At 34.3% G+C, this 12,672-nt stretch overlaps 1 protein-coding gene across 3 annotated transcripts in view; it reads left to right on the top strand.

The window, feature by feature from the left end:
* CDK14 (cyclin dependent kinase 14) overlaps positions 1 to 12,672 on the top strand; it is a 733,148-nt gene that overhangs the window by 426,370 nt on the left and 294,106 nt on the right. The gene's annotated exons all lie outside the window — the stretch shown is intronic.

Genomic DNA, 12,672 nt, shown 5'->3' with positions numbered 1-12,672 from the left:
GCATTTCTTCTATCATTATAGATCATGATAAATTCATTGGGGAGGTGGAGGAACTTTTTATTTCTTTTAATTTTTTCTTGATCAACATAATTTTTATAAACCTTAATCATAGGAATGAATAACATTTCATGTGTTTCCCATGGAAAACTCAGTAAAATTTCAAACATAAACTATATTAAGAAATCACATTCTCCTCTTTTTTTTTTGTTTGTTTGTTTTTGGTTTTTGGGTCACACCCGGCAGAGCTCAGGGTTACTTCTGGCTCTACACTCAGAAATAGCTCCTGGCAGGCTCAGGGGACCATATGGGATGCCAGAATTTGAACCACCGTCCTTCTGCATGCAAAGCAAATGCCCTGCCTCCATGCTACCTCTCCAGCCTACATTGATCCCATTTCACATGAAAATTAAAAAAATAGTATAGCATGATAGTCTTCTCTTATCTATTACACATCTTCAGCAACTATAATTATATTGTTGTGGTTTGAAACACTTTTAGGGTACTACAAAATATATGTAATGGTATATGTTACATAAAACATTTTTTAAAAGAGGGAAAATAGTCTCTTAAATCTTTTTCTCATTTACAAAAAGAAAAACACTAACACAATGATAGAACAGTGGGCATGCTGCTTGCTTTGCATGCAACCAACCAGAGTTTTATCCCAACACCCCACCAGGAATATCTCTGAATGAAAAACCAAGAATAAGCCCTAAGCACTGTTGGCTATATAAATATATGTGTGTGTGTGTATATATATATGTATATATATATATACATATATATATATACACACACACATATATTTATATATATATTATAGTCTAGGGGGTTGTTAGTCTTTTCAGAAGTGACTGTTACTTTGATAAAATCTCAGCAACTTTACAAAAGGAGATAGTTTTTATTTTAAAAGTTGAAGTCCTGCCCTAGACCCAGGAAAATAATTTTTTCATAAAATCTTTTCAGGGTAGCCTCTTCCACCTTAGAAACTTTCCTCCAAATACTTTAGGCATTCTTCAAAAAGTAGCAAAACTATTTTCCCATGTTGGCTGTCTTTCCCTTCATCAAATCTGACATTTTTGCTTTTCCTGCTCTCCGTCACAGAAAAGCATGTGCTAAGTTTGTTCCCAGACCTGGGGAATGCTGCTGGCAGCTTGACGTGTTGACACTGCATTGCCTCAGTTAGTTTTGAATACATATTTTGATTAGAAATTTGTTCCATTAAGAGTGGAATGGAAATATTGCCCCTGAGACATAAAGAGGCCTGAGGTTGAGATTGAGCTTTGCTGAAAAATGATTAACTTTTCTTACTCCAACTCCAATTAATGAGACAGAGCAGGAATTTTTCCCCCTTATTTTAAGGTTAGGCTATTGAATACCTTTGTCATAAATATACTATAGTGGGTTTTAATATATGTTTCTGCTGAAATTGAGGTGAAACAAAAGTTAGCATGACCAGTGTTATATGGTAAAGCTATCAATTTTTTCTTATTGTGAAAGATGATGAAATTAGATATGTATATATATATATATATATCTTTATTTTATCCAAACATTACCATAAATTATTTAGGTATGTAGATATAAATTATTTCTAGTGTTTAAATATAAAGGAATTAAGTGGATAGAGGAATTATTTTCAGTTCTTCCAATTCAAAATTGTTTACTAGCTGTACCATTAACATGTTTTATATTTACAGTTTCAGTAAATTATTATTAATAAACCACAATTCTTTTTTTTTTTTTTTTTTTTTTTTTTTTGGTTTTTGGGCCACACCCGGTGACGCTCAGGGGTTACTCCTGGCTATGCGCTCAGAAGTCGCTCCTGGCTTGGGGGACCATATGGGACGCCGGGGAATCGAACCGCGGTCCGTCTCCTAGGCTAGCGCAGGTAAGGCAGGCACCTTACCTCCAGCGCCACCGCCCGGCCCCATAAACCACAATTCATAGTGATTTTCTTCATCCTATAATATGTAAATGGAATAAGTCATTGTATTAACCTCATAATTTTAACCAATTCATAAAATATATTTTGGGGGGAAGTTTAGTCCACCCTTGGCAGTTCTGAAAACTTTTTGCTCAGGGATCACTCTGGATGGGGCTTGGAGAGCCATACATACATGCCAGGGGTTGAACCTGGTTGGTCATATGCAAGACAAATGCCTTACTCCTGTACTATCTCTTTTTTCCCCTATAAAATACATTTCTACCAAGTTGGTTTTGTCTGTAATCACCACCAATATAATAGGATTAGTTATGTAAGTATTAAATGGATATGATTTTTTTAATTCATGATAATTCTACCATAATAAATAAACCCATCTTAAAAATTTTCTTGTAGATCTTGAAACTTATTTTATTGTGGGCAAAGTAAATTACAAATATTTCACAGTAATATTTAAGGCACATAGTAGTCATGTTGAAACTTTTTTTAAAACTTTTAATATAAAACTTAAAAGTAAATTAAAATATTACAGGACAGTTAGAGGTTTTTTTTTCTGTTAGACTATCTAAAAACTTAGAAATTATAAGCAAACTTAGAATAAATAGCAAGAACAAGCATTATTATTTTCTGGTTTATTTTTCTAGAACCTTTTTACTTGTCTTTTTTTTTTTACACTTATGGGGGGGGCACACTCCATGGTACACAGGCATTATTCCTGACTCTACACTCAGAAATCAATCCTGGCAGACTTGGGATAGCAGGGACTGAACCCTGGTTGGCTCCCTGCAAGACAAATTTCTTTCCCACTGTGCTATTGCTCCAGCTCCACCACTTACCGCATTTTTTTTTGCACCATAAGATGCATTGACCTCACCCCAAAAGATGGGGGAAATGTCTGTGCATTTTATGGAGTGTATGCTTCCTGAAGCTGAAGCCTGAATACAGGGAAGGAGAGCGTATAAGTGTATAACCACTTGGCTTCCAAAGTGTTACGCCTCCTTTATTGTGCAGACATACCACATAGTATGAGTAATCAGGTTAATGCACTTTCATTCTCACATTAAAGCTTTCATTTAAGACTATTTGACAGCAGCTGTGACTTTTATTTTTTATATTAATGAAAAAGTATTTATTTTATGATGTAATAAATAGTTAGGTAAATGTGTTTAACCAGCTGTGGACCGGCATATTGTAAAAATATTTTGGCCTCACAGATTGGTTTCTTGCATTGCACCATTTGCTTTAGAATATATTTTTTTCATTGTTTTCTTTATCTAAAAATTATGTATCTTTTGGTCAGGTGCATCTTATAGAGCTAAAAATATGGTATAAACTATTAAAAAAGAGATGCAGTGTTTTTAAGTAGTAATATTATAATATGTCAAACATTTTCTCATATTTTTAAATGATCTAATTTAAAATCTACAAATCTACCATTGCTTAGATTTTTGTTTTTCCAATGGCCCAATACAAGAGACTGATGTATATCATTTCTCTACATAATCATTATCATTTTAATTATTCCGAATTGCTCTGGTTTATGCACAGCTAGTGAACGCCTTTGAAAAGAAAGATGTATACGCTATCCTTGCTATGTAGAACATTTCATAGCTTCTGATTTTTTTGGACCAGACTGATCAGCTGAAAGATTCTGTCAAGCACCTCCCCTCAATGTCACACACTGAATATTCTTGCCTGAAATACACACTTGGCATGCATCCTCTGTGCAAAGTAATAAGCAAGAGCCTTTCACCAGTTGACAATTTCTTCCAATTAATTGTGCATTGTTTCTGCCTTTTAATTTAAGACATGAAATTAACTGTGATTTACTGTGCTTGGGCACATGTCTATGTCTGAAATGAAGGAAATAGTGCAAGCTGCACAGAAGCAAGGGAATCAAAATGGGATGGTTCCAGGCTGCAGAACAATTAGATAAAGCGGATCTTATTCAGAGGTTGATGCATGAAGAGCTACAAAAACAGCTTCTTTGTCTTAACGGTTTCTTTTTGTTAAAAAAGACCCATAAACTTTTTTTTAAAGAGACCAATGCAGTCTGTATAACGATAGCTTTTATATTGTAAATGCTACCGTTTTCATTAGAAAAAAAATTTTAAGCAGAGGTCAGAGTGATAGAACAGCAGGTAGGGCACTTACATGCCTTGCACGCACTCAACCTATGGTCAGTCACCGGCATCCCATATGGCCCCCTGAGCATGCCAGGAAGACTTCCTAAGCAAAGCTAGGAGTAACCAATGAGCATCATCAGGTGTGGTTAAAAGAACAAAAAAAATGTTTAGGCAAGGAAGAAACATAAAAAATGATTCAATGAATTTGGCTTGTTAGTCACTCTATTTTAGGGTCTTAAGATAATAGGTTTCAAAAGTTAGTGGCAGTTTACAAAGCTGGACTTTAGACACTTAATCCATATCATGCAATCTCAGTCCTTTTATTTATAAACATAAATTTTATAATTTGTAATAAATTTTATAAACATACATTTTAGCTCATAGTATTGACTAATCTTCTGAAATGATGATTTTACATAGTTTTTATGTGTATGATAAACCAGGTCCTATGTTTGAAATTAGATTGCTTTTTAAAATTAGTATATTTATTTAAGCACCATGATTATGAACAAGTTGATAGTTGAGTTTCAGTTTTCAAAAATAACAGCACCCTTCATCAGTGTAACCCTCCCATCACCAATGCACCACACATCCCTCCTCCCCCACCTGCTGCCTGTATTCAGCAGAACAGGCATTCTTTTGACAGTCAGGCTTGTGGAAATATTAGATTTATTTGCTGGGCAAGACTGAAGTCCAAAGCCTTAGCATCAGTTCCTGCCAAAAGCCCCTCACCTTCCATAGACCCTTGTTTTTATCCCCCAGAATCAGGTACCACCCCATGGTGGGATCAGATACCAACCAATGGTGGAAGCCGAATCAGGTACTACCCTAGAGTGGGGGCAGAATGCCAGGTCACACCCTAGGGTAGGGCACAATCACCAATCAGGGTAGGGTCAGTAACATAATAATCCCCTAAAATATTTACATACACAACAGTTACCACTCTCAAGATAGTTGTTAGTATAGTTATTTCTCTAACTGCACTCACCACTATTTATAGTAAGCTTGATATTGTGGCCCCTCCTTCCAGCCCTCATCTGTAGGGTCTCTGGGTATTATTAACACACTGTCTATTTTTTTTAAATCCCACAGATTAATGAGACTATTCTGTGACTATATATCTCCCTCTGACTTATTTCACTCAGCATAATAGTTTCCAAGTTCAACCATGTATAGGGAATTTCATGACTTCAGTTTTTCTGAAGACTGCATAATATTCCATTATGTATCTATACCGCAATTTCTTTAGCTACTCATAGGTTGTTGGGCATCTGAGTTGTTTCCAGTTTCTGGCTATTGTAAATAGCACTTCAATGAATAGAGGTGTGCAGAAGACATTTTTGTATTATTTTTTTGTGTGTTCCTAGGGTATATCCCTAGGAGTGGTATAGCTGGATCATATGGGAGATCGATTTTCAGTTTTTTAAGGAATCTCTATATTGTTTTACATAAAGGCTGGACTAAATGGCATTCCCACCAATAGTGAATGAGAGTTCCTTTATCTCCATATCCTCACCAGCACTGATTGTTCTTGTTCTTTGTGATGTGTGACAATCTCTGTGATATGAGATGGTACATCATTATTGTTTTCATTTCTATCCCTTGCTCCATTTTGCATTTCTTGTTCCTTTATCAAACAAAGATTGATTGTAGGACTGGAAATTTTGCATTATATAATTCTTTCCCTTTTGTGGCAAAGGCCACAATTATAAGTGCTATGGACTATCCTGGCTCTGTGCTCAGAACTAACTTCCGGTGGTGGTTGGGACCATGTGCTATAGGGATAGAACTCAGAGGCCTCCAAAATGCAAAGCATGTGTTCAGCTTGCTGAATTACTTGTGTGAACTTGCATCATTTAATTAAAGATGCTGTTGGCCTTTGATTAATGTAAAAATTAATAAGTGACCTAATCATTATATGTTTGAGATTTTTATCTGCTGGTATTCATAAATCAGATTCATAGAATCTTTTAGATTAAAGGAAATGAAACTTTGCATTCTCCGGATGATCACTATTTATGGAGTTTATTTTTATTTATTGTTAGTAAAGTAATCTTTAAGCATTACCTGAGCCTTATTTTCTATATGAGTAAATACATTGTTTGTCACTTAGAATTCCAATGTTTTACCTAATGCTGATTTTTTACAGCTCAGAGTTAACCACATTATATGCATGTATATGTATATACATATTGCTAAATGAGAGAGGGTTTGTCTTTAGATTATTTACTGTAAAAGGATTTAAAATCCCTATTCTGACTATATCTTCTCCACCTCTCCTTTCTGTATACATGCTACAATCAAAACCAAACTTGTTTCCATACTTGATTATCCATTACCTTGTCATGGAATTCTCATAATCCTTTGTTCATCATACATATTACTTGACTTAATTTGTAACCAATTGAAAGAGGTCATCTTTGAATATAGAAAATTTTCCTTAGTAAACCCAGTTTACCATCTTCTGTTGCACTTACAATACACTGAAATTAATCTTAGTTTTCAAATCTTATTATTTTTGTTCTTTTCCTACTTACTTTAAACTTTATAAGAACAAGTACTAGTTCTGCGCATTTGGACCATATGGGATGCCGGGATTTGAACCACCATTGTTCCTGGGATAGCCGCTTGCAAGGATGTCTATCTCTATCTATGTCTATCAAAGCTGTGCTATCTCTCTGGCCCCTCATTTGTCTTTTTTATCTAGAACCATACATAGCTTAGATGCTTAGTTACAATTGGTTGCTTGAAAAATTGACTTTTAGTGTAAAGACCATGAACACCTGAAGTTTTGTTTCATTAGCTTTGAAAAACCTTTCATAAAACTTAAAATTTTCTTTATCAGGGCTATTGTGGTTGGTAATAGCATGCATTAAATGAATATAGATGGTATTGCTACTTCAGAATTGCTTTAAATCTCTTACATAAAGGCTAAGCTTATCCATTTGATATTTACTGTATTTGTAATCTCAAGATACAGAAAAAATACAGTGATAAATATGAACATACATAAAAGATCCTTACAATAGTGGTTGGGGTAATACTATAATGCATAGGGTGCCTGCTGTGCACAAAGTTGACTTGGTTGGTTTTAATCCCAGCATCATATATGCTTTCCCATACACCATCAGAAGCAAACCCTGAGTGCTGCCAGGTATGGATTTCCTCCACCCCTCAAAAAGAAACTTAAGATTTAAAGTTTCAGCTCTAAAATTCTTCAATGATATTCTATAGTACTGTTGTTGAGAGCAGAATAAATGGCTCATTGTTTTAGACCTATCTGGCTTTATCTATAACTAGTTTGTGACTTTCAAGAAATGATTCATTTCCACTGAACTTTTGGCTGAAAATAAGAATTTTGTACCAATACTTCTTTTCTGTGTGAGACATTAAAATTATTAACCCATTTCCTAATGACCAGGTATCTTATGGTGGATAGTCTGCTGAATTTAGAGCCAGTGCAGCACCACCATTTATTATTCTAGCTTTTAAAAATTTAAGCAGATGAACTTCATGCTTTTATGATATGGATATCTGAGAACATATTAAAATTATTGAAGTATTACAGTAAATACATAAAAATTGAGTAATTAATGTTCTTTCATAGTATAATAGTATGAAAAATTAAATGTATTTTTCATGTAATGAGGTTAAAACAAAAAAGATTACTGTGGATTCATAGATTCCTGCACCTCCTGCATCTTTCACATGCCCTGGCCATTTCTTGTTTAAGGGTCATGCCTAGCTATTTGGAAAGATTAAATGTATTTCTGAATAAAAGGGACTATAAAAATTCTGTAAAGTCAGTGTTGAAAGTCTTGGAAAATTTAATGACTATTCTAATGCTGGAAAGAGTTAAGCAGCTCTGTTTTAATTAAGTAAAATTCTCAAAGTTTCATCAGAGGCCTAATTTATTTTACTCTTCTAGGTCATTTCTTTTGGAAAGGAAAATTATTGTAAATCTCATATTTGATCCATTTTCAGCACACACTAGAGATGTAATTCTGTAGAAGTTATGGTGTGTGCATGGTTGGTTTGTTATGGACCTCTTGATATTCATATAGGTACTAGAGGAAACTTAAGAAAATCAGTTGCTTATAGAAAGAGAGTAGAATGTCAGTTTATAAATATAAAGTTTTTAAACACAAGCCTGTTTAGTGTAGATTCAAGATAACCTATATTTTAATTACTAGCTTGTGCAATTAACCAGTAAAATTATAGTTATAAAGTCAAGATTGGCTATAGCATAACCTTTTTAGCAGGGGTATGGGTTGAACTGTAGGATTTAGGTTCTCTTTGTCTTTGTTTTAGGATGTATATTTTAGCGAAACTATCTTTATTCCACAGTGAGCTGTTGTCATTCTACTTTTACAGACCCTTTGAAAAATTTAAAAATACATTTTAATGCACAGGGTTTTCATATAAGTGTGAGAACCTTTTCTTTATTTTTTTTGTTGTTATTGTTGTTCTTTGGGGCCACCCCAGATATGCTCATGATTTACTTCTGGTTCTTTACTAGAATCATTCCTGACAGGACTGTGTGACCATCTGTGGTACTGCGGAATGAGTTTTGTGTCTGGCCCCTGCAAGACAAGCTCCTTATCCACCATATTGTCTTCCAGACCTTTAAAATTATCTTTAGAATAGTTGATAATAGTATGAAGCACAGAAGTGTGTTTTCTTTTACCCTGCATGACTAGACTACTCAAGGTTTTTGATAACATTCCAAATCAAAATTAGTGTTTTATACTCAGAAATTACCAAGATTATGTTACCCTAAACCCCTGAACCTATTGTTTTATAGAGCTGTAACTCTCTACTTTTTCGTGGTAGTGTTGGGTGTACTTGAAGCCACACCTGTTGGTAGTCAAGGGCTGTTCCTGACTCTGTGATCAGGGATCACTCCTGTTAAACATTTGTAATGTCAAGGATCAGAATGGGTTGGCTGTATGCAAAGCAAGTGGTTTAACCTTATTCTATCTCTCCAACCTAAGTGGCAATCCTTTTACAAAGGAATGTTGATATTTGAAAGTATGATCACAGTGACTGTATTTTAAAAAAATATTTTATTTCAGATCATTAAATTATTAATTAGGTTCATTATTTAACTTTTCATTAATATACCATTCATTCCTTCAAGATTATTTTATATTTTCATAATGTAGCAACATAAAATTTCTCGGGTGTATTTACCTGTCACATAAATAAAATTTTTCTTATTTAAAAAAGTTTTTTTAAGGGGAATTTTAAATTTAGAGTGCAATTGAACAGAAATTATAAAAGGTTCTTCATTTGCTCCCTGTCTTAAACAACAGTTTCTCTTTGTCAAATTCCAGAAATCATTTGGTGGTAACTTTTTTTGTCTTGTTATTGGGGCCCACTACCACATTGGTGTTCAGGGGTTACTCTGGCTCTGTGCCTCAGGAGATCACTCCTGGTTTGACTCCATGACCCTGGAGAAATTAAACCTGGATTGGCTATATGCAAGGCAAATACCTACCGCTGTGCTTCTCATTCAATCCCCCGCTCAATGTGGCACATTTTTAACAATGACAAATCTACACTAACACCTCAATTAATATTCAAAGCTTTTATTTACATTATTGCTCACTCTCTTCTGTTAACTGATTCTATGGATTTGGATGTTATAATGACATGTATTTGTCATTATACAGAAGAGTTTCTCTAACCTAAAAATTCTATTAAAACTTATTTGTGATTTTTATAATTGTAAATTGAACACAAGTCAATATCTAAACTGCCACTAATATGCATATTCTATTTCTAAGAAACCTCTTTGTTCAATAGTCACCATAAAGCAGATCGAAGCAATGTGGATAGAAGTTGCTTATTAAGAATGTCAGTTTTAGGGGGCTGGAGAGATAACATGGAGTAGGGTGTTTGCCTTGCATGCAGAAGGATGGTGATTTGAATCCCAGCATCCCATGAGGTCCCCTGAGCCTGCCAGGAGCGATTTCTGAGTGTAGAGCCAGCAGTAACCCTTGAGCATTGCCAGGCGTGACCCAAAAACTAAAAACCAAAAAAAAAAGGCAGTTTTAGACCCCATAGGAATGAGGAAATTTAAAGAGTGTTGGTTGATTATTTTTATCCAGATTATATATATATATATATATATATATATATTATATATATATATATATATATATATAAATGAGATAATGAGACCATCATAAAAGTGTTAGAATTTAGAATGCTACAAGGTTGTGATGATCTCTACTCTCAGTGTAAACCTGGCCAGGGAGATTTTAATGTGGAAAAAAATATGGTTGCTTTTTCCTCTATATGAAATGAGTATTAATTACTGGTGATAAACTAGATAAATGGATTGAAATATAATTATTTATCCTTATAAATAAATATACATGTGGAATGATTGGATCCCTTCCTGCTGGTCTTGATGATCAAAGTAAATTAATATATATGTGATAGCAAATATATGTTATTAGCAAAGGTAGCAAGAAAATGAATCTAAGAATCCATGTGTGTGCTATTTAAGTAAATAGTGAGTGATTGCACTTGAATATAAGTTTTGTTAGCATAATACAAAATGTGTTTTAAATTATAACACAAGATTCCTTATATATGGATCTTCCCTATAATTTCATAAAGGCACATTTTAAAAATTTAGTCAGAGAGATAGTTTAGGTGGTAAGAACCCTGACAATGACTGATCGCTGTCTGACCCCCTGAACAGTGTATAGTCCCCAGAGCACTACCCAGATTCCTAAGCACAGACCAGAAATAAACAGCGAACACAGCCAGATGTAGCCCAACATCATTCTTCCACCAATCAAATAAATATAAATAAGATGTTAAAACGATACTGTTGCAAAGCATGTCAGTATGCCCAAGCCTTGTATTGAATCTAGGGTGACAGTGAGTGATTGTAGTCTAAAACACTTACTGGCAACATGAAAACTGGAATGACTATTGTGTGAAAGCTGAGATATACAACTATATATTCTAAAAGTTAGATTTCCTTTGAAAAAATGTATGATTTAATGGGATAGACAATATAGGGATTAAGGCACTTGCTTTGCACACAATTGATCTTGATTTCAGTGCACTATATTTGGTCCCCTGTGTCATGCCAGGAATGATTCCAGAGCACAGAACCAGAAATGATCGCTACCATGTGTGGCCCAATAACCCCTCAAATATGTGATTTGAATTTTTTCCACTTCAGTGTAATTAATTTAATATTAATGAATGTTGGAGAGATAGTACAGAGGGTAGACCATTTACCTTGTATGTAGCCAACTTGGTTGATCCCTCTCACCCTCTATAGTCTCCTGAGCACCATTAGGAATGATTCCTGAGTGCAGAACCAGGAGTAATCAGTTGGCATCACCAGGTTTGACAAACCCCCAAATTAGTTTCTTTTTCTTAAAGATTGAAAACTTCATTTCTTGTTTATAGATTATTTTCCTTTGCAATACTATTTAAGAATGTTTAAATATTTTCTCTCTCATTTTTATTGCTCTTTGTCATTTGAGTAAAAGAAGGAAGTAGTTAAAATTAATGAAAAACAAAGAGAAGTAATATTCTTAACTTTTATGTCATTTTAGATACATGTCATATATGTCATGTATGCATGAAAAAATCATATGGTATTTGTTTTTAATTTCATGCACTTTACTAAGCATTATTTTTTTTAGGTCTGTTCATTTTTTCACAGAAAATTTCATATGATGTTTGTGCTTTCATTTTATTTTCTTTCTTCTTTTTTTTGGGAAAGGATCCCTAAAGCAGTGCTCAGGAGACACTTCCTGCAATACTGGCCAACCAGACTGAATGACTCAAGGCTTGCAACTGCTAATGCAGTTCTGTCCTGACCTGCATTTCTGGGGAACATCAAGGCTGCTTCTATTGTATTTAGGGGCTTTAAAAACTACCGCTGGTAGTCACAGAATCATGTGTTGCTCAGAGACTCAAAATCAGGACCTTATGCATGCATGCAAAGCATGTAGCCCAAACATTTGATGTAGCCTTGAATCCTGAGATTATAATGTCTTTGGGTTTTTTGCTTGTTTATTTGTTTTTAATCCACAGTAGGTGGTGGTCAGGGGTTACTCCTGGTTCTGTGTTCAGAAATTATTCCTGGCAGATTCTGGAACCATATGAAATTCTGTGGATCAAACCTGGGTTGGCTTCATGCAAGGCAAATACCCTACCCACTGTGCTTTTGCTCTAGCTCGGAGAATCTGATTTTTAAATAATTTTTTTAATTGAAGTAACACTGCTAATCTGTTTCAGGTGTGTATCAGTGTATATTAACATCTGATATACTATACTCAGTTAATGACCATAGGTTAATTTTTGTCCTTCACTGTACAAATGACTGATTTTGTTCAGGTTAGCTACTGTTCTTTCCTCCTTTGTTTTGGTAAGTATTAATTTGGTCTTACATCTTGAATTTTTATTTTTGTTTTATACAGTTTTTTGTTTTCTCTGTTTGCCATATATGCATGAAAAAAATCATATGACATTTGTCTTTCTTTGATGTATTTCGCTAAACATAATATTCTTTAGGTCTGTTCATTTTTCACAAATTGCAAGATACCTCTTTTTTAATAGCTA

This window comes from Suncus etruscus, chromosome 1, assembly GCF_024139225.1.
Source record: "Suncus etruscus isolate mSunEtr1 chromosome 1, mSunEtr1.pri.cur, whole genome shotgun sequence".
NCBI lineage: Eukaryota > Metazoa > Chordata > Mammalia > Eulipotyphla > Soricidae > Suncus > Suncus etruscus.
Note: the sequence above shows the minus strand (reverse complement) of the source record. Positions and strands in the feature narration are given on the sequence as shown.